Below are 20523 nucleotides of genomic sequence, written 5' to 3'. Positions count from 1 at the left end.
ATTTTAAAAACACTTTATGCTCAACATGTTTCGCCATTTTCAGATTATGTGTGGGCTTGGAGTGCAGCGCTCTGCTCCCCGAGCCCACCCTTTTTTGAAGCCAATTAGAGCCTCCGGCTTTAAAAGGTATAAACAAGCGGTAAAAGGTAAGACTGACCATGGAATGAACCAGCAGGGCGGATATGTAGTGATGTCCCAACTCCTGAGCTGGGCCGTTCCTGGAGCCCGCGACCGCCCACTCAGCCTCTTCGCAGCCGCCAGCCGCCAACTCAGTTCACGGCGGGGGGGCAGAGACTAGAGGTCAGCTGACTGGTGAGGTGAAGTGGGGGAGGGGCTGGAAGAGACCCCATCTCCTGATTTCGGCACAGGTGTCACTGCTGCGAGACACCACGAAGCCGGAGACGCAGTGAGTAACACTAGCTGTGATTATAAAATTTGAAAAAAAACATGGAGTGGGACTTTACATGCGTCTCAGAGGAGTGTAAATAATGATTTATAACACGATTTTTAAAAAGAAAAGTAAAGATACTTTATTTACCATCCTTGGATGGAAATGTTTTAAAACATGTTACAATCCGGAAGAGAGTACAGTTTACTGTTTTGTTAATCCAGGTTGTGCGAGTCCTGCTATAGGATGTCAGGAATGTGGCCTACGCGTTTCGCAGTGAAACCCCGCTTCGTCAGGGCCTTTCAGAACAGCACAAACAGCATATAAATACTAAGAATATCCTAGAGATACAAAATTGCAAAATTAGCTATATCATAAGATGACATCTGATAAAATATTGTATTGATAATGCATCTATAAAAATATAGAAGGGGGAGGGGAGGAAAAGAGGGAAGGGGTAGGGGGAGTGAAGGAAGATAGAGAAGGACGGGGAAGGAAGAGGAAAAGTGGAAGAGGGAAAAGAAGGGAATAGGGGGAGAGGGGATAAATAAAGAAGGGGAGGGTAAAAGGGAGGGAGAGGATAGAGGAAATGGATAGGGAGAGAGAAAAGAGAGGGGGAGGGGGGTTATAGTTGCCATTAAAAGTCCCCACTACAGTTCTCAGATCAAAAGATGTTGGATAGCCCAGTTTCTGATTGTGATGTATTGAAGTTTTATTATATTGTATATTGTGATGTACTGAAGTTTTATTATATTGTATATTGTGGTGTATTGAAGTTTTATTATATTGTATATTGTGATGTACTGAAGTTTTATTATAGATCTTTTTCCCCTTTTGTTGTATTCTCAGCTTTCTCTTTGGCTCCCTCCAGTGGTTGATAAAAGAAATTGCAGCTTCCTAACTTTTGAATTAAAGCGGAGTTCCACCCAAAAAAAAAAACTATTTTACATAAACGTGCAGCAAATAACATAACAAATGACTTTTGGAGAATTTTTTTTTTTTTACTTACCTTTTTAATCCCTGTTGTTATGTGGTCCCTTCTAATCTTCCCCTTCCTCCCCGCGGCTCCTGATGTCACTTCCCTCGGCTCCTCTGCGCACTACTGCTCCTGGGAGATGTATGTCATGATTTCCCAGGAGTCAGTGGGCAGCACCGGGGGGGCTAGGTTGCCAAAACAAGGGGGTGGGCACTTCGGCCGCCCGTTGTGATGGCAGCCTGTATAATTTCTGTGCTATTACTGCGCATGTGCGAGAACGGGCAGTGCATGCTGGGAATACAGCAGCGACGGATCCTGGAAGAATCTGCTTGTGGGCTTCTCCTGCCCACAAAGTAAGATGAGAATCCACAAAAAATGGAAAATCAAAGGTATTTTTTACGATAATTATCTTCTAAAGGCAGCGCTAATGACATGAGTTATATTTGATCGATATGCATTTTGCAAGAGTACTATTTGTAATAAAAAACAAAGATGTGGGTGGAACTCCGCTTTAAGCCTTTTACACACAATAGGTAATGACCGTTATTACATAGGCAGAAGTCAGTATTGGGGTTCACTTTGTTTTTCTCACAGATAGCTATAGATGTATACATTATAGGATATATTTTGACATTCCATAGATCTTTATAGCTTGGTTCTCCTATGACACACCGATATCCCTAAAATCGGCATTCCTCTGACCCGGATGTGTTTGCCTACTGACCTGAAATTAGTTTCGGGGGTAGGAACATTTTCAGTCGATCTTGTGCAATTTTATTTTTCTTTTCTCTTTTTTTGTGTAACCACTTAAGGACCGGGTCTATTTTTCAGATTCTGTGTTTACCAGTTAAAATCTTTTTTTTTTTTGCTAGAAAAATCACTTAGAACCCCCAAACATTATATACTGTATATATTTTTTCTAACGCCCTAGGGAATAAAATGGCGGTTGTTGCAATACTTTCTGTCACATCGTGTTCGCACAGCGGTCTTACAAGTGCATTAGCTTTTGGAAAAAATACACGTTTTTTTTTTTTTTTACCTAAAAACTAAGACAACAGTAAAGTTAGTCCAATTTTTATTGTGAAAGATAATGTTTCCCCCGAGTAAATTGATACCTAACATGTCATGCTTCAAAATTGCGCCCGCTCGTGGAATGGCGACAAACTTTTACCCTTAATAATCTCCATAGGTGATGTTTAAAAATGTCTGCAGGTTACCAATTTTGAGTTACAAAGGAGGTCTAGGGCTAGAATTGTTGCTCTCGCTCTAACGATCGCGGCGATACCTCGCATGTGTGGTTTGAACACCGTTTTCATATGCGGGCGCTTCTGCGTGCGAGCTCGGCGGGACGGTGGGCTTTCATTTTTTATTTCTATTTTCTTATTTATTTTACTTTTTTTTTTTTTTACACTGTCTTTAAAAAAAAAAAAATGGGGTCACTTTTATTCCTATTACAAGGAATGTAAACATTCCTTGTAATAGAAAAAAAGCATGACAGGTCCTCTTTAATGTGAGATCTGGGGGGTCAAAAAGACCTCACATCTCATATTTACACTAAAATACAATAAAAAATATATATTTATTAAATGTCATTTGAAAAAAAAAATCCCCTTTAAAAGCATTGGGTGTAAGAGACGTTTGATGTGACTTCCACGCTCCAATTCTATGGAGCCGAGCGGGGGCCATCTTTCCCTCAGTCGGCATCCAGACAGTGAGGGTAGGGGAACCGTTCGGCTCCACCGCTACCGACGGCTCCAACAAGCGACGGAGACGACCGGAGTGCAGTGGGAGGGAGGGGGGTCCCCTTTGCCGCCACCGATAAATTCTTTGGTGCCACCAATTACCTTCAGAAGTCACATAATTAGTGAAGTGATGTCCACCTGTGTGCAATCTAAGTGTCACATGATCAGTCATTACATAGACACACCTTTGTGAAAGGCCCCAGAGGCGGCAACATCTAAGCAAGAGGCACCACTAACCAAACACTGCCATGAAGACCAAGGAACTCTCCAAACAAGTAAGGGACAATGTTGTTGAGAAGTACAAGTCAGGGTTAGGTTATAAAACAATCTCCAAATCTTTGATGATCCCTAGGAGCCCCATCAAATCTATCATAACCAAATGTAAAGAACATGGCACAACAGAAAACCTGCCAAGAGACGGCCGCACACCAAAACTCACGGAGCGGGCAAGGAGGGCATTAATCAGAGAGGAGCACAGAGACCTAAGGTAACCCTGGAGGAGCTGCAGAGTTCCACAGCAGAGACTGGAGTATCTGTACATAGGACCACAATAAGCCGTACGCTCCATAGAGTTGGGCTTTATGGCAGAGTGGCCAGAAGAAAGACATTACTTTCACCAAAAAACAAAATAGAACGTTTTGAGTTTGGGAAAAGGCATGTGGGAGACTCCCAAAATGTATGGAGGAAGGTGCTCTGGTCTGAGGAGACTAAAACTGAACTTTTTGGCCATCAAAGAAAACGCTATGTCTGGCGCAAACTCAACACATCACATCACCCAAAGAACACCATCCCCACTGTGAAACATGGTGGTGGCAGCATCATGCCGTGGGGATGTTTTTCAGCAGTCAGGACTGGGAAACTGGTCAGAGTTGAGGGAAAGATGGATGGTGCTAAATACAGGGATATTCTTTAGCAAAACCTGTAGCACTCTGTGTGTGATTTGAGGCTAGGACGGAGGTTCACCTTCCAGCAGGACAATGACCCCAAACACACTGCTAAAGCAACACTTGAGTGGTTTAAGGGTAAACATGTAAATGTATTGGAATGGCCTAGTCAAAGCCCAGACCTCAATCCAATAGAAAATCTGTGGTCAGACTTAAAGATTGCTGTTCACAAGCGCAAACCATCCAACTTGAAGGAGATGGAGCCATTTTGCAAGGAGGAATGGGGCAAAAATCCCCGTGGTAAGATGTGGCAAGTCATAGAGACGTATCCAAAGTGACTTGGAGCTGTGATAGCCACAAAAGGTGACTCTACAAAGTATTGACTTTAGGGGGGTGAATAGTTATGCACATCGACTTTTTCTGTTATTTTGTCCTATTTGTTGTTTGTTCACAATAAAAAAAAAAAACATCTTCAAAGTTGTGGGCGTGTTCTGTAAATTAAATGATGCAAATCCTCAAACAATCCACGTTAATTCCACGTTGTGAGGCAACAAAAACACAAAAAATGCCAAGGGGGGTGAATACTTTTGCAAGGCACTGTATATCTCAATGATTATTGTTTTGGTCTGAACAATCAATTTTTAATCAAAGATTGTTATATCTTTTAAATAAATGTATTAAATAAAAATTTGTTACATTCACTATATATGATATCGCTTTTTTATTGTTTCAGGCACCTTAAAAGTCCCCTCACTCCAATCTTTACCTTTTCTAAATAATTTGGGATGTGGTGCCTCCACCCACCCTTGGCTGATCCATTATACCTTCTCACCAAAACAGTTACACAGTAAATAGTTACATAGGTTGAAAAAAGACACAAGTCCATCAAGTTCAGCCCAAAAAAAAAAAAAAATACAATCCCATATACACAATTCTATACCCACAGTTGTGATGACCTTAAAGAGAATAACTCAACACCAAGTTCACTATATGGACCACTTATGTATTTATACATGGAGATCATATCTCCCCCTTATGTATTTATACATGGACATCATATCCCCCTTAATCTCCTCTTCTCATGAGAGAATAAATTCAGTTCCTCTAATCTTTCCTCATAGCTGAGCTCCTCCATACCTCTTATCAGTTTGGTTGCCCTTCTCTGCACTTTCTCCAGGTCCCCGATATCCTTTTTGAGAACTGGAGCCCAAAACTGAACTGCATATTCCAGACTTTGCTCACTTTGGAAACTGCAGCTTGGCATTGCATGTTATTATTGAGCTTATGATCTACCAAAACCCCCAGATCCTTCTCCAGTACGGATCCCCCCAGATCCTTCTCCACTACGGACCCCCCATATCCTTCTCTACTACAGATCCCCCCAGATCCTTCTCCACTATGGATCTCCCCAGATCCTTCTCCACTACGGGTCCCCCCAGATCCTTCTCCACTACGGATCCCCCCAGATCCTTCTCTACTACAGATCCCCCTAGATCCTTCTCCACTATGGATCCCCCCAGATCCTTCTCCACTACGGACCCCCCATATCCTTCTCTACTACAGATCCCCCCAGATCCTTCTCCACTATGGATCTCCCCAGATCCTTCTCCACTACGGATCCCCCCAGATCCTTCACCACTACGGATCCCCCCAGATCCTTCTCCACTATGGATCCCCCCAGATCTTTCTCCACTACGGATCCCCAGATCCTTCTCCACTACGGATCCCCCCCAGATCCTTCTCCACTATGGATCCCCCCAGATCTTTCTCCACTAGGGATCCCCAGATCCTTCTCCACTACGGATCCCCCCAGATCCTTCTCTACTACAGAGCCCCCCAGATCCTTCTCCACTATGGATCCCCCAGATCCTTCACCACTACGGATCCCCCCAGATCCTTCTCTACTACAGATCCCCCCAGATCCTTCTCCACTATGGATCCCCCCAGATCCTTCTCCACTACGGATCCCCCCAGATCCTTCTCCACTACGGATCCCCCCAGATCCTTCTCTACTACAGATCCCCCCAGATCTTTCTCCACTACGGATCCCCCCAGATCCTTCTCCACTACGGATCCCCCCAGATCCTTCTCCACTATGGATCCCCCCAGATCCTTCTCCAATACAGATCCCCCAGATCCTTCTCCATTACGGATCCCCCAGAACCTTCTCCACTATGAATCCCCCCAGATCCTTCTCCACTATGGATCCCCCCAGATCCTTCTCCACTACAGATCCCCCCAGATCCTTCTCCACTATGGATCCCCCCAGATCCTTCTCCACTACGGATCCCCCCAGATCCTTCTCCACTACGGATCCCCCCAGATCCTTCTCTACTACAGATCCCCCCAGATCCTTCTCCACTATGGATCCCCACAGATCCTTCTCCACTATGGATCCCCCCAGATCCTTCTCCAATACAGATCCCCCCAGATCCTTCTCCACTACGGATCCCCCAGATCCTTCTCCACTACGGATCCCCCCAGATCCTTCTCCACTACGAATCCCCCCAGATCCTTCTCCACTACGGATCCCCCCAGATCCTTCTCCACTACGGATCCCCCCAGGTCCTTCTCTACTACAGATCCCCCCAGATCCTTCTCTACTACAGATCCCCCCAGATCCTTCTCCACTATGGATCCCCCCAGATCCTTCTCCACTATGGATCCCCCCAGATCCTTCTCCACTATGAATTCCCCCAGATCCTTCTCCACTACGGATCCCCCCAGATCCTTCTCCACTACGGATCCCCCCAGATCCTTCTCCACTACGGATCCCCCCAGATCCTTCTCCACTACGGATCCCCCAGATCCTTCTCCACTATGGATCCCCCCAGATCCTTCTCCACTACGGATCCCCCCAGATCCTTCTCCACTACGGATCCCCCCAGATCCTTCGCCACTACGGATCCCCCCAGATCCTTCTCCACTATAGATTTCCCCAGTTGTACTACCCTTAGTATTTATGATGCAAATTCTTAGCCCCCAAGTGTAGAACTTTACATTTATCAACATTAAACCTCATCAAATCTGCTGCAATGATATATACAGGACGATCACCTGACCTCCAGACATCGTGAGCTGGTTCACCATCATTGCCAGCCGGATATGACGTCATGACGAACTGCCCCCTCCCCCCCAACACATTCCTCCAGAATACGTCTTCCTCAGGAGCGACTTCCTGCACTGTCATCTTGTCAACTTTATATCCAAAAAAAGCCCCCCCCTCTTCCATTCACAATGAACCCTTCAATCTCCCAACATCATTGAACGCCTCCAGAGGAAGAAACCTTACACTCAATTTTTATGGAAGTTACAACTTACCCCCAACTTCATGTAAATAATACCCCAGGGGTACCGAGTACCTAAAGCCCGGATCTGGAGCCGTCTGGTTCTCCAGTCCTGTGCTGACTATTCTGATTCCGGTGAGAATACTCGGATCACAGTGGGTCACTCGCACTCCGGATCCTCCATTCAGTAAGCATCCTGTATTACTTTCAACGAATACAAATCCTGCGATTGGAGGAGGGGGTGGATGAACATCACAATCTCCCCTCCTCCAATCACAGAATGCCTTGCCTTTGCTGAAAATAATTCAAGATGTTTACTGAATGGAGGAGCCGGAGTGCGAGTGACCCGAGTACTGGAATCAGAGCGCTCACCACCGAATGTTTAGAACTGACTGCACTGTACATGGGGGGGGGAGGGGTACATAACACTGCAGTCTAGACACACGGGACGCACTCGATTAGTGCGGATGTATGGGTCATACAGTCAGCTTTAAATGCCTGGAGAAGACGGCTTACACCCACCAGAGTCAGTCAATGACCGCACACCGGAGGATCTGCTGGAAAACAATATCATAAGTCAGCTCCCTCTAGTGGCCAAAATGCAGCATTTTTCCTGAAACGCCTCAATCAGGAAAATATCCCCATTTGGCCACTAGATGGAGCTGATGATCAAAGGAAATACACATATTAGACAGATTACGGCAATTACATGCGGCAATCACACATACACATAACATGGTAATTATTATATATACATGACAGATATGTATTGATACATTGTCCTCACTATAGATCTGCAGAACATTGCTCGAGTTGTGTCTATAGAAGGTCTTATGATGTGGATGGAATGTTCCTGGAGCCCCCACATCATACAACCCCCCCCCCAGGAACTCACCTCTCCTCCATCCTTTACAGACCCCGTCCGATAACCATTAGATGGGGTCACCAGCAGAACGCAGACAACGAGAACCCCCAAGATCAGCAGAGTCCTCATAACTGATCCTCACCCCGATCCTCACTACAGCAACAAGACAGAAAGACGTCCAATGTGTGACCCCCACCGTCCGTATACCTCTCAGTGCTCATAGAACTTCTTATATACCACTTTTCCCCTCCCCCTCCTCCCCGCTTTCCAGGGCTGGCCGGCTGCCAGATCTAAACCTACAGATGAGTCAAGACCCTTCCCCATTTTACTGTAACATCATCATCTTCTGTGTTATTTAATGATGTATTTATTCCAGGAATTTCTATATGTGGCACGCTACTAGTCTGGTCCTCTAGATGTAGGCAATGTGCCAGGATATGGTTATCTACAGCCCACGGCAAGCATACCAAACCCCCCCCTTCCAGATGTTTGAGCAGATGTCAGCAAAAAAAAAATCCCCCCCCCCAAAAAAAAAATCAAGCACTTGAGCATAAATTCCCCTTCCCCCAGTACGAATCTGCCCCCAAACATCCCCTCCAAGCTCAAATCCTCTCTCTCCAAATCCCCCCCCGCACAAATCTCCCCCCCAAGAAAAAATCACCCCTCCGAGTACAAATCTGCTACCCCTCAAATTTCCCCTGCAAGGACAAATTCTCCCCCCCACTATGAATCCCCCCCCTCCAAGCACTAATTCTCCCCCCCCCCAATCCCCCCTACCACAAATTCCTCCCCCAATCCCCCCACCTAGCACAAATCTCCCCCCCCAATAAAAAAAATCCCCCCTCTGAGCACAAATATTCTACCCATCAATTTTCACCTGCAAGGACAAATTCTCTCCCCCCCACTATGAACCCCCCCCAGCACTAATTCTCCCCCCCAGCACAATTTCCTCCCCCAATCCCCCCACCTAGCACAAATCTCCCCCCCAATAAAAAAAATCCCCCCTCTGAGCACAAATCTTCTACCCCTCAAATTTCCCCTGCAAGGACAAATCCCCCCCCCACTATGAATCCCCCCCTCCCAGCACTAATTCTCCCCCCCCCAATCCCCCTCCCCACTTAGCACAAATTCTACCCCCCCCCCAAATATTTCCCCTCCTAGCATAAATAGCCCCTAATCATCCCTACTAGCACAAATCCCCCCCCCCCCCGAAAAAAATTTCCACTCCTAGCATTAATACCCCCCAATCGTCCCTACTAGCACAAATCCACCCCCCCCCCAAAAAAAATTTCCCCTCCTAGCATAAATACCTCCTAATCGTCCCTACTAGCACAAATCCCCCCCCACCACCACCACCACCACCCCAAAAAAAATTCCACTCCTAGCATTAATACCCCCCAACTATCGCTACAATTGAAAAATTGCTGCGCAAATACCATGTAACATAGAAAGTTGCAAATACCACCATTTTATTCCCCAGGGTGTCTGCTAAAACAATATATATATGTTTGGGGGTTCTGAGTAATTTTCTAGCAAAAAAATAATTACATTTTTACATGTAGGAGAGAAGTGTCAGAATTGGCCCAGGTGGCAAGGGGTTAATTACCATAAGTAATATACAAATAATTATTATATACAGTTGTGCTCATAAGTTTACATACCCCGGCAGAACTTAGGATTTCTTGGCTATTTTTTTTAGAGAATATGAATGATAACACGAAAACATTTCTTTCACTCATGGTTAGTGTTTGGCTTTATTATCAATCACCTATATCATATCATAATGGCAACAGAAACTACCTAAATGACCCTGATCAAAAGTTTACATACCCCGGTGATTTTGGCCTGATAACATGCACACAAGGTGACACAAAGGGGGTTTCATTGGCTATTAAAGGTAACCATCCTCACCTGTGATCTGTTTGCTTGTAATTAGTGTGTGTGTATAAAAGGTCAATGAGTTTCTGGACAGACCCTTACATCTTCCATCCAGTGCTGCACTGATGTTTCTGGAATCTGAGTCTTGGGGAAAGTAAAAAGAATTGTCAAAGGATCTGCAGGGAAAAGGTAGTTGAACTGTATAAAACAGGAAAGGGATATAAAAAGATATCCAAGGAATTGAGAATACCAATCAGCAGTGTTCAAACTCTAATCAAGAAGTGGAAAATGAGGGGTTCTGGTGAAACCAAACCACGGTCAGGTAGACCAACTAAAATGTTTTTTCATTAGTCTTTTAAAAATATTGTCCCTTTTTTGACACTGCAGTGAGAGGCGTGCCTCCACTCAGTACTGTATTCAGGTTTGCTGCTGCCCTAGGCCTGACTAAACTCGTGCACGTCCTAATTTAAATATGACCCACCTTCCTGTGAAGGCCACACCCCTTGCTGTTTAAGACCCTGACATTTTAGCGTGGGGACACTAGTTCTGAGGACCTGGGGGGGGGGGGGGGGTTGGGGGGCAATGGATTCCCTTATTTTGCATAGATTTCCTCTCACTTCCTGTTTGGCTATGGGGCAGGAAGTGAAGGGAAATCTCTGCAATGGGACAGGGATGGTAAAAAATAAACTGACAAGGGCTATAACCCTCCCTTACTCTATCCAAAATGAAAAAAGAAAAAGTGTTGCCTGTAGTTCTACTTTAAGCACAAATTTCTGATAATTGTATGGAGAGGATTAAGAAGATATAACCATGCCAATGGTGCAGGAGAAAACATGGAGCACAGAGAGGAAGGTTTGTGGTCCAGGATGAGAGGACAGTCAAAATTAGAAGCGGCGTCACTTCTCTGCCTTTTGGTTAAGATCAAGTGTAGTATCTGTTCTTATCAGCTACCAGAGGAGGCGCTGTGCTACTCCCAACGGGGAGAGCGGTGCAAATCTGATGGTGTAATTTGCACCTGGAAGGGCGGTTTCAGCAGGGACTAAATCAGGCCACCCGACAGATAGTGGGGGCCAATCGATGGTCGAGTCTGAGCCGCCTGGAAGGGTGCTCCTGGTGAAGATGTGTGCTGCATCGGGTCTGGCCGAACGGTCGGGTCCCTGGGGGTCGCTTCAGGCTTAATGATGGTATCCAGAGAAGTTCAGGAGTGGTGATGTACACATCTGATCGAAAGGATTCTTAGTCAAATTTCACAGCAGAATCGCCAGGCAGCAAAAAAGATAAAAAATGTAACTAATAGTCTTTGATGACGCCCTGTGGGAGGGCGAAACGCGTTGACGTCATTTCCTGCTTCGTGGAAAGCACGTCCTGGTCTGTGGAACGCACGCCGTGAGCAGCGTCCTGACACATCTACAGCCCCATTTTACATGCCTGTTTTAATCAGATATTTTGTAAGTACCCATTTGTATGTGGAATGAATCCTTTTAAAACGGTACTTTCACTATTAGTTCCATTTTTTATCTTTTTTGGTGCCTGGCGATTCTGCTGAGAAATTTTACTAAGAATCCTTTTGGTCAGGTCCCTGGCCGTCTGCCCTAGATTGGTGCAGTCCTTGCTCCGGTCAGTTTTTCGGGAGAGAACACTGGTCCCCCTTTCCCACCAGGGGGGGCGGTTAGTATTTTTCCGAATGTAATTAGGTAGGAGTGACGGGAGCGGTGGTTGAGCCTTGGGGTCAGAGGCTCTCCTTAAGCTCTCAGTACTCCAGGCCTTCCTGGTTGGGGTGGGGGCTGCGCCGGTCTGGCTGTGGGCCAGGGTTGGAAAGAAAGCCTATGGTGTATGTGCCCCTGGAGTGCCAGTCCAGGGGTGCCATAGAATCACTGTGAGTGAGGGTCACTTTGATTTGTGGCACCACGGTCAGTGCACCATACCACAGGCTTTTTGCTTACCTGTCTCCTGGGCCAGGCCTTTTGGCTGGGACCGGAGGAATTTTTTATTCCTGGCCATTGTATTACACAACGGCCACGTTTCACTCTCCTCTCCTCGCTACTTCCGTCCCCCCCCTTTCTTTTATTTAACCCTTGTGTGTCACGTTTTTTGCACGTGTGACTGGTAGGGTGTAGGTCCTCGGGCCTGCCCTGAAAGTCTTGGATGGGGGTGGACATGGCCTTCTGGCTTGGTTCGCCCTCATGGGGTCGCCCTTTGGGGGGGCCTCACCCACATGGGTGGGTCTGTTTCGGCAGACCCTCCAGAGAAATGGGTCCGTCTGGTTTCGGCCAGATGGACCAAGCGTAAAGTACCCCAGTCCCCGTCTGGAGCCTCACACCCCGGGGGATCAAGGCAAGGCCCTCTGATTTTAGAGGGCTTGCGTACACCCATTGCACGTTTTTGTGTTTCACTCTTTATGTGTGTGCACATTTTTTTGGCACCGGGTGAAGTTTGAGTGTGTTTCACGTGCCATGGGCTAAAAAAAGAAAAAAAAAATTAGAATCTGATGGAACATCAGAGGCCTGTTTAGACCCCTGATATCTCACCTAACCCCCCCAACGGGGCACCTAAAAAAATATATATAAAAATAAGAAAAAATAACATTGAAAAAAAAATGTATTAGAATTGTAAAAAATAAAATAACAAAAACAATAAAAAAAATACTGACACCAGTGGCGGAACTACCAGTGTTGCAAAGGTTGGACTTGCATCTGGGTCCTAGTGTTCTGCCACCATGGGGGGCGGTGCCCCAAGACGGCAGGAAGGGGGCTCGCTGCAGAACATATGTATGGACCATAATAAAGGGCCCTGCGACGGGGGTAAAGGGCCCCAGGATCAGTGGGAGGGGCCTCAGGCCTGGAGGGAAAGGCCCAGGCCGGGGGTTAGGGGGGCCCTTCATGTTTTCTTGCACCGGGACCCTGATGGTTCTAGTGAGTGACTGTTCCTGTCTTGCTGGCTCTGGGCTGTTTGCAGTGCTGGATCCCCCTGAGCTGTATGTTCACATCCTTTTTACCCTAGAGGCTGTGATTGAACCGCTTGGCACCCCGATTAGGTGCCTCCGACAAATAGTGCCTCCTGTCCGTTCCAGCATACCGAGAGGTAATACCAGCCCTTTTACCCCCAAGCATCATACAAAGACAAGATGTTGGGATAAGAACCGAAGGAATGACTCTTTATTAAACGTCAGACACATAATTTGTACCCCACAGGAGGACATTACTTCTTGAGGATATTAGCATGACAATGCAATCTTCAAACACCCATCCAATTAACAACTAACAGTGATCTTAATTAAATAGTTTGGTAAGAAGGTGGAGTGGACACAACACTAGCTGACAGACAGAAACAATAGTGCCCGGCCACCTGGTGGTAGAAGAGGAAAGTACAACCAGGCCAAACAGGGAGAAGTCAATGGATCCCTATTAATTAACTACAGTAGCTACTCCTGACAAGGAATTTGGTGAGGAGCTCCCTGACTAAACTCAAGGGCGCTACATAATTGATAAATATTTCTGTCCCAAGAGAAGGAGCCTCTCCAAGCCAGTATGCAGGACGGCCACCATATTCCCTCTGACCATTACCCTGTACAAGACATAATATTACACTTTTCCATCCACTCCAGAAGGGAAGCTTTATTGTGCTTATTTGGAGAAGTAATCGAAGCCTCGTTCTCAACGTTCATCACGTTGTCCATCATTATAGAATGATCTGCTCTCTCCATGGGCCATAATCAGTGGGTAGGAGGCTCTCCCCTCTCCAAAAGCCCCTGTCCTGTTTATGTCTGTCACAGAGACCTATACTGAGGAAGTTCACCCTTACTAGACAGTGTCCTCTGTTCAGAATTCGACTCCAAGGTTCATCCTATTCCCCATCTTCAGATCACAGTCCCCCCCCCTTACATCATGGTCCCTATCCCTTTTACATCAATGTCCTCTGTTCCCACTTATGTCATCGTCCCCTGACCCCTTACATCACCCTTCACATCACATTCCCCTTACATCACAGCCCCCCTTACACCACAGCCCCCTCTCCCTTTTACATCAGTGTCCTCAGTCCCCACTTATCTCACAGTCCCCCAACCCCCTTACACCATAGTCACCCTTCACATTACAGCTCCCCCCCCCCACATAACAGCCCTCCCTTCTTACATATCATTCCCCTGTACATCACAGCCCCCCTGTACATCACAGCCCTCCTCCCTTTTACATCAGTTCTCATTCCCCCTATTTACATCACAGCCCCCCTTTACAGCATTATCCTCAGCCCTGTCTTCAGATTACAGCCCCCCCTTTACATCCTGGTCCCCACCCCTTTTTACATCAGTGTCCTCTGTCCACACCTGTGTCACAGTCCCCCTACTTTACATCACAGCCACCCCACTTACATCAGTATCCTCAGTCCCCACTTATTTCACAGTCCCTTGACCCCCTTACATCACAGTCACCCTTCACATCACAGCTACCCCCCCCCCCATATCACAGCCCTCCCTTCTTACATCACATTCACCTTCACATCACAGCCCCCCTCCCTTTTACATCAGTCCTCATTCCCCCTATTTACATCACATCCCCCCTTTATAGCACTATCCTCAGCCCCATCTTCAGATCACAGCCCCTCTTTACATCATGGTCCCCCCCCCTTTTACATCAGTATCCTCAGTCCCCACTTTTTTCACAGCACCCGACCCCCTTACATCACAGTCACCCTTCACATCACAGCTACCCCTTTAAATAATGGTCCCTATCCCTTTTACATCAATGTCCTCTGTTCCCACTTATGTCATCGTCCCCTGACCCCTTACATCACAGTGACCCTTCACATCACATTCCCCTTACATCAAAGCCCCCCCTTACACCACAGCCCCCCCTTACACCACAGCCCCCCCCTCCCTTTTACATCAGTGTCCTCAGTCCCCACTTATCTCACAGTCCCCCAACCCCCTTACACCATAGTCACCCTTCACATCACAGCTTCCCCATCCACATAACAGCCCTCCCTTCTTACATCACATTCCCCTTCACATCACAGCCCCCCCTGTACATCACAGCCCTCCTCCCTTTTACATTAGTTCTCATTCCCCCTATTTACATCACAGCCCCCCTTTACAGCATTATCCTCAGCCTTGTCTTAAGATTACAGCCCCCCCCTTTACATTCTGGTCCCCACCCCTTTTTACATCAGTGTCCCCTGTCCACACCTGTGTCACAGCCCCCCTCATTTACATCACAGCCACCCCACTTACATCAGTATCCTCTGTCCCCACCTATTTCACAGTCCCTTGACCCCCTTACATCACAGTCACCTTTCACATCACAGCTCCCCCCCCCCCCACATAACAGCCCTCCTCCCTTTTACATCAGTTCTCATTCCCCCTATTTACATCACAGCCCCCTTTTACAGCATTATCCTCAGCCCTGTCTTCAGATTACAGCCCCCCCCCTTTACATCCTGGTCCCCACCCCTTTTTACATCAGTGTCCTCTGTCCACACCTGTGTCACAGTCCCCCTCATTTACATCACAGCCACCCCACTTACATCAGTATCCTCAGTCCCACTTATTTCACAGTCCCTTGACCCCCTTACATCACAGTCACCTTTCACATCACAGCTACCCCCCCCATATCACAGCCCTTCCTTCTTACATCACATTCCACTTCACATCACAGCCCCCCCCCCATACATCACAGCCCTCTCTTCTTACATCACATTCCACTTCACATCACAGCCCCCCTCCCTTTTACATCAGTCCTCATTCCCCCTATTTACATCACAGCCCCCCTTTATAGCATTATCCTCAGCCCCATCTTCAGATCACAGCCCCTCATCATGGTCCCCACCCTTTTACATCAGTATCCTCAGTCCCCACTTTTTTCACAGCACCCCGACCCCCTTACATCACAGTCACCCTTCACATCACAGCTACCCCCCCCCCCCATATCACAGCCCCCCCTTACATTGCAGATATCACAGCTGGATATAATAGTGCTGGAGTGTGGGGGAGGGGCTGTCAATAATCAATAAATAATCAGAAATAGACCCTGAACAGGGGACAGATAAGGGCAATGTTGGGGAGGTGATTATTAATCTGAACTGAACAAGTCATTGTTTTCTTCTTGATTCTTGATTTCTGTTCCCGGAATGCCACATCATCATCTTTGCTTCTGATGCAGAATTACTTCCTAATAATAATTCCTAAGAAGATGGAAATATGAAAAAATTAATTGTTATATGCAAAACATAAATAGAGGCAAATAAATCTCATAGTTACATAGTTACATAGTTACATAGTAGGTGAGGTTGAAAAAAGACACACGTCCATCAAGTCCAACCTCTGTGTGTGATTATGTGTCAGTATTACATTATATATCCCTGTATGTTGCGGTCATTCAGGTGATTATATAATAGTTTCTTGAAGCTATCAATGCTCCCCGCTGAGACCACCGCCTGTGGAAGGGAATTCCACATCCTTGCCGCTCTTATGCCCTGTACACACGATCGGACATTCCGACAACAAAATCCATCAGATTTTTCCAACAGATTTTGGGCCAAACTTGTCTTGCATACACACGGTCGCACAAAGTTGTCGGAAAATCCGATCGTTCTGAACGCGGTGACGTTAAACACGTACGTCGGGACTATAAACGGGGCAGTAGCCAATAGCTTTCGTCTCTTAATTTATTCTGAGCATGCGTGGCACTTTGTGCGTCGGATTTGTGTACACACGGTTGGAATTTAAACGATCGGATTTTGTTGTCGGAGAATTTTATATCCTGCTCTCAAACTTTGTGTGTCGGAAATTCCGACGGAAAAAGTCAGATGGAGCCCACACACGATCGGAATTTCTGACAACACAATCCGATCGCACTTTTTCCATCGGAAAATCTGACTGTGTGTACAGGGCATAACAGTAAAGAACCCTCTACGTAGTTTAAGGTTAAACCTCTTTTCTTCTAATTTTAATGAGTGGCCACGAGTCTTGGTAAACTCTCTTCTGCGAAAAAGTTTTATCCCTATTGTGGGGTCACCAGTCCGGTATTTATATATTGTGGGGTCACCAGTCCGGTATTTATATATTGTGGGGTCACCAGTCCGGTATTTATATATTGTGGGGTCACCAGTCCGGTATTTATATATTGTGGGGTCACCAGTCCGGTATTTATATATTGTGGGGTCACCAGTCCGGTATTTATATATTGTGGGGTCACCAGTCCGGTATTTATATATTGTGGGGTCACCAGTCCGGTATTTATATATTGTGGGGTCACCAGTCCGGTATTTATATATTGTGGGGTCACCAGTCCGGTATTTATATATTGTGGGGTCACCAGTCCGGTATTTGTATATTGAAATCATATCCCCTCTCAAGCGTCTCTTCTCCAGAGAGAATAAGTTCAGAGCTCACAACCTTTCCTCATAACTAAGATCCTCCAGACCCTTTATTAGCTTTGTTGCCCTTCTTTGTACTCGCTCCATTTCCAGTACATCCTTCCTGAGGACTGGTGCCCAGAACTGGACAGCATACTCCAGGTGCGGCCGGACCAGAGTCTTGTAGAGCGGGAGAATTATCGTTTTATCTCTGGAGTTGATCCCCTTTTTAATGCCAATATTCTGTTTGCTTTGTTAGCAGCAGCTTGGCATTGCATCTACTAGGACCCCCAGGTCCTTTTCCATCCTAGATCCCCCAAGAGGTTCTCCCCCCAGTCTATTGCATTCAGATTTTTACCACCCATATGCATTATTTTACATTTTCCACATTGAACCTCATTTGCCATGTAGTCGCCCCTCCCCCATTAATTTGTTCAGGTCTTTTTGCAAGATTTCCACATCCTGCGGAGAAGTTATTGCCCTGCTTAGCTTAGTATAGTCTGCAAATACAGAGATTGAACTGTTTATCCCATCCTCCAGATCGTTTATGAACAAATTAAATAGGATTGGTCCCAGCACAGAACCCTGGGGAACCCCACTACCCACCCCTGACCATTCCGAGTACTCCCCATTTATCACCACCCTCTGAACTCGCCCTTGTAGCCAGTTTTCAATCCATGTACTCACCCTATGGTCCATGCCAACGCACCTTATTTTGTACAGTAAACATTTATGGGGAACTGTGTCAAATGATTTTGTAAAATCCAGATACACCACGTCTACGGGCCTTCCTTTATCTAGATACACCACGTCTACCTTCACATTGAGAAAAGACAAAACTCTACAAGTAATGTCACAAATATTGCACATTAGCAGAAAATAATCCCCCAATGACTCCCCGGCCCCCCCTTGTATCAGTCTAACGTTGAAAAGTTTTTTTCCAGAGATCCATCATAGAGGAGAATGTAGAGACTCCTGTTCCCGTCATAGGTAACCATCAACTCTCAAGACTTATCAGGACATTCAAATCTGAAGCAAACATGTTATAACATTTCTTTGCTGGTAAACCAATTGGATAGTGAGATGTTTCCATATTGTAAGAAAGTTGTAGCCCAAGGCAGATACATTGTGAAATGTTTTGGCCGTGATGTTGCAATCCACCAGAATGAAGTAATAGTTACCGTATTTGGAAGCATTGCCCGAAATCCCCCGTCTATCATCACATTGTACCAATAACAATAATGTTCCATTTGTCTAGCCCGGATTTACAGTGGCTATAGAAAAGAATCAGCTCCCTTTAAAGTAATTACATTTTGTTGCTTTGCAGCCTAAAATGAAGACAAAAAACAGTGTCTTGAAAAAGTATTCATACCCCTTGAAATTCCCCACATTTTGTCATGTTACAACCAAAAACCTAAATGTATTTTATTGGGATTTTATGTGATAGACCAACACAAAGTGTCACATAATTGTGAAGTGGGAGGAAAATGATAAATGTTACAAATAAATATGTGAAAGTGTGTGGGGGGGGGCATTTGTATTCAGCCCACTTTACTCTGATACCCCTAACTAAAATCTAGTGGATCCAATTGCTTTCAGAAGTCACCTAATTAGTAAATAGAGTCCACCTGTGTGTCATTTAATCTCAGTATAAATACAGCTGTTCTGTGAAGCCTTCAGAGGTTTTTTAGAGAACCTTAGTGAAGAAACAGCATCATGAAGGCCAAGGAACACACCAGACAGGTCAGGGATAAAGTTGTGGAGAAGTATAAAGCAGGGTTAGGTTATAAAAAAAATCTCCCAAGCTTTGATCATCTCACGGAGCTCTGTTCAATCCATCATCGGAAAATGGAAAGAGTATGGCACAACTGCAAACCTACCAAGACATGGCCGTCCACCTAAACTGACCGGCCGGGCAAGGAGAGCATTCATCAGAGAAGAGCCAAGAGGTCCATGGTAACTCTGGAGGAGCTGCAGAGATCCACAGCTCAGGTGGAAGAATCTGTCCACAGGACAACTATTAGTCGTGTTCTCCACAAATCTGCCCTTTATGGAAGAGTGACAAGAAGAAAGACATTGGTGAAAGAAAGTCATAAGAAGTCCTGTTTGTAGTTTGTGAGAAGCCATGTGGAGGACACAGCAAACATGTGGAAGAAGGTGATCTGGTCAGATGAGAACAAAATTCAACTTTTTGGCCTAAAAGCAAAACGCTATGTGTGGTGGAAAAGTAACACTGCACATCACCCTGAACACACTATCCCCACCGTGAAACATGGTAGTGGCCAAGGCCGTCTTTAAGGCAGGGCAAAAGTGACAGCTTCCCAGGGCCCCATGAATGTTGTGGGGCCCAAAGCAGCTGCCTCATACTTGGCAATAGGGATGAGCTTCAAGTTCGAGTCGAACATCGGCTGTTCGCCAGTTTGCCAAACAGCGAACAATTTGGGGTCTTCACTGCAAATTCGAAAGCCGCAGAACACCCTTTAAAAGTCTATGGGAGAAATCAAAAGTGCTAATTTTAAAGGCTTATATGCAAGTTATTGTCATAAAAAGTGTTTGGGGACCTGGGTCCTGCCCCAGGGGACATGGATCAATGCAAAAAAAAGTTTTAAAAACAGCCGTTTTTTCGGGAGCAGTGATTTTAATAATGCTTACAATTAAACAATAAAAGTGTAATATTAATTTAAATTTCTTACCTGGGGGGTGTCTATAGTATGCCTGTAAAGGGGCGCATGTTTCCCGTGTTTAGAACAGACTGACAGCAAAATGACATTTCAAAGGAAAAAAAGTCATTTAAAACTACTCGCGGCTATTAATGAATTGCCGGTCCGACAATACACATAAAAGTACATTGATAAAAACGGCATGGGAATTCCCCAAGGGGAACCCCGAACCAAAATTTTTTTTAAAAATGACGTGGGGGGGTCCCCCTAAATTCCATACCAGGCCCTTCAGGTCTGGTATGGATATTAAGGGGAACCCCGGCCAAAATTAAAAAAAATAAATGGCGTGGGTCCCATTCAAAATCTATACCACACCCTTCAGGTCTAGTATGGGTTTTAAGGGGAACCCCGCGCCAAAATTTTTTTTTTTTAAATGGCGTGGGGTCCCCCCAAAAATCCATACCAGACCCTTATCCGAGCACGCAACCTGGCAGGT

At 45.9% G+C, this 20523-nt stretch overlaps 1 pseudogene; it reads left to right on the top strand.

Annotated features, from left to right (window-relative positions):
- Nucleotides 1-10915: 10915 nt before the first annotated feature.
- On the top strand, nt 10916-11065 carry LOC141146450 (U2 spliceosomal RNA; annotated as a pseudogene).
- Nucleotides 11066-20523: the final 9458 nt, after the last annotated feature.

Source organism: Aquarana catesbeiana, linkage group LG05 (genome assembly GCF_042186555.1).
Source record: "Aquarana catesbeiana isolate 2022-GZ linkage group LG05, ASM4218655v1, whole genome shotgun sequence".
NCBI classification, from domain to species: domain Eukaryota; kingdom Metazoa; phylum Chordata; class Amphibia; order Anura; family Ranidae; genus Aquarana; species Aquarana catesbeiana.
The sequence above is the reverse complement of the archived record's forward strand: the minus strand, read 5'-3'. Positions and strand labels throughout refer to the sequence as shown.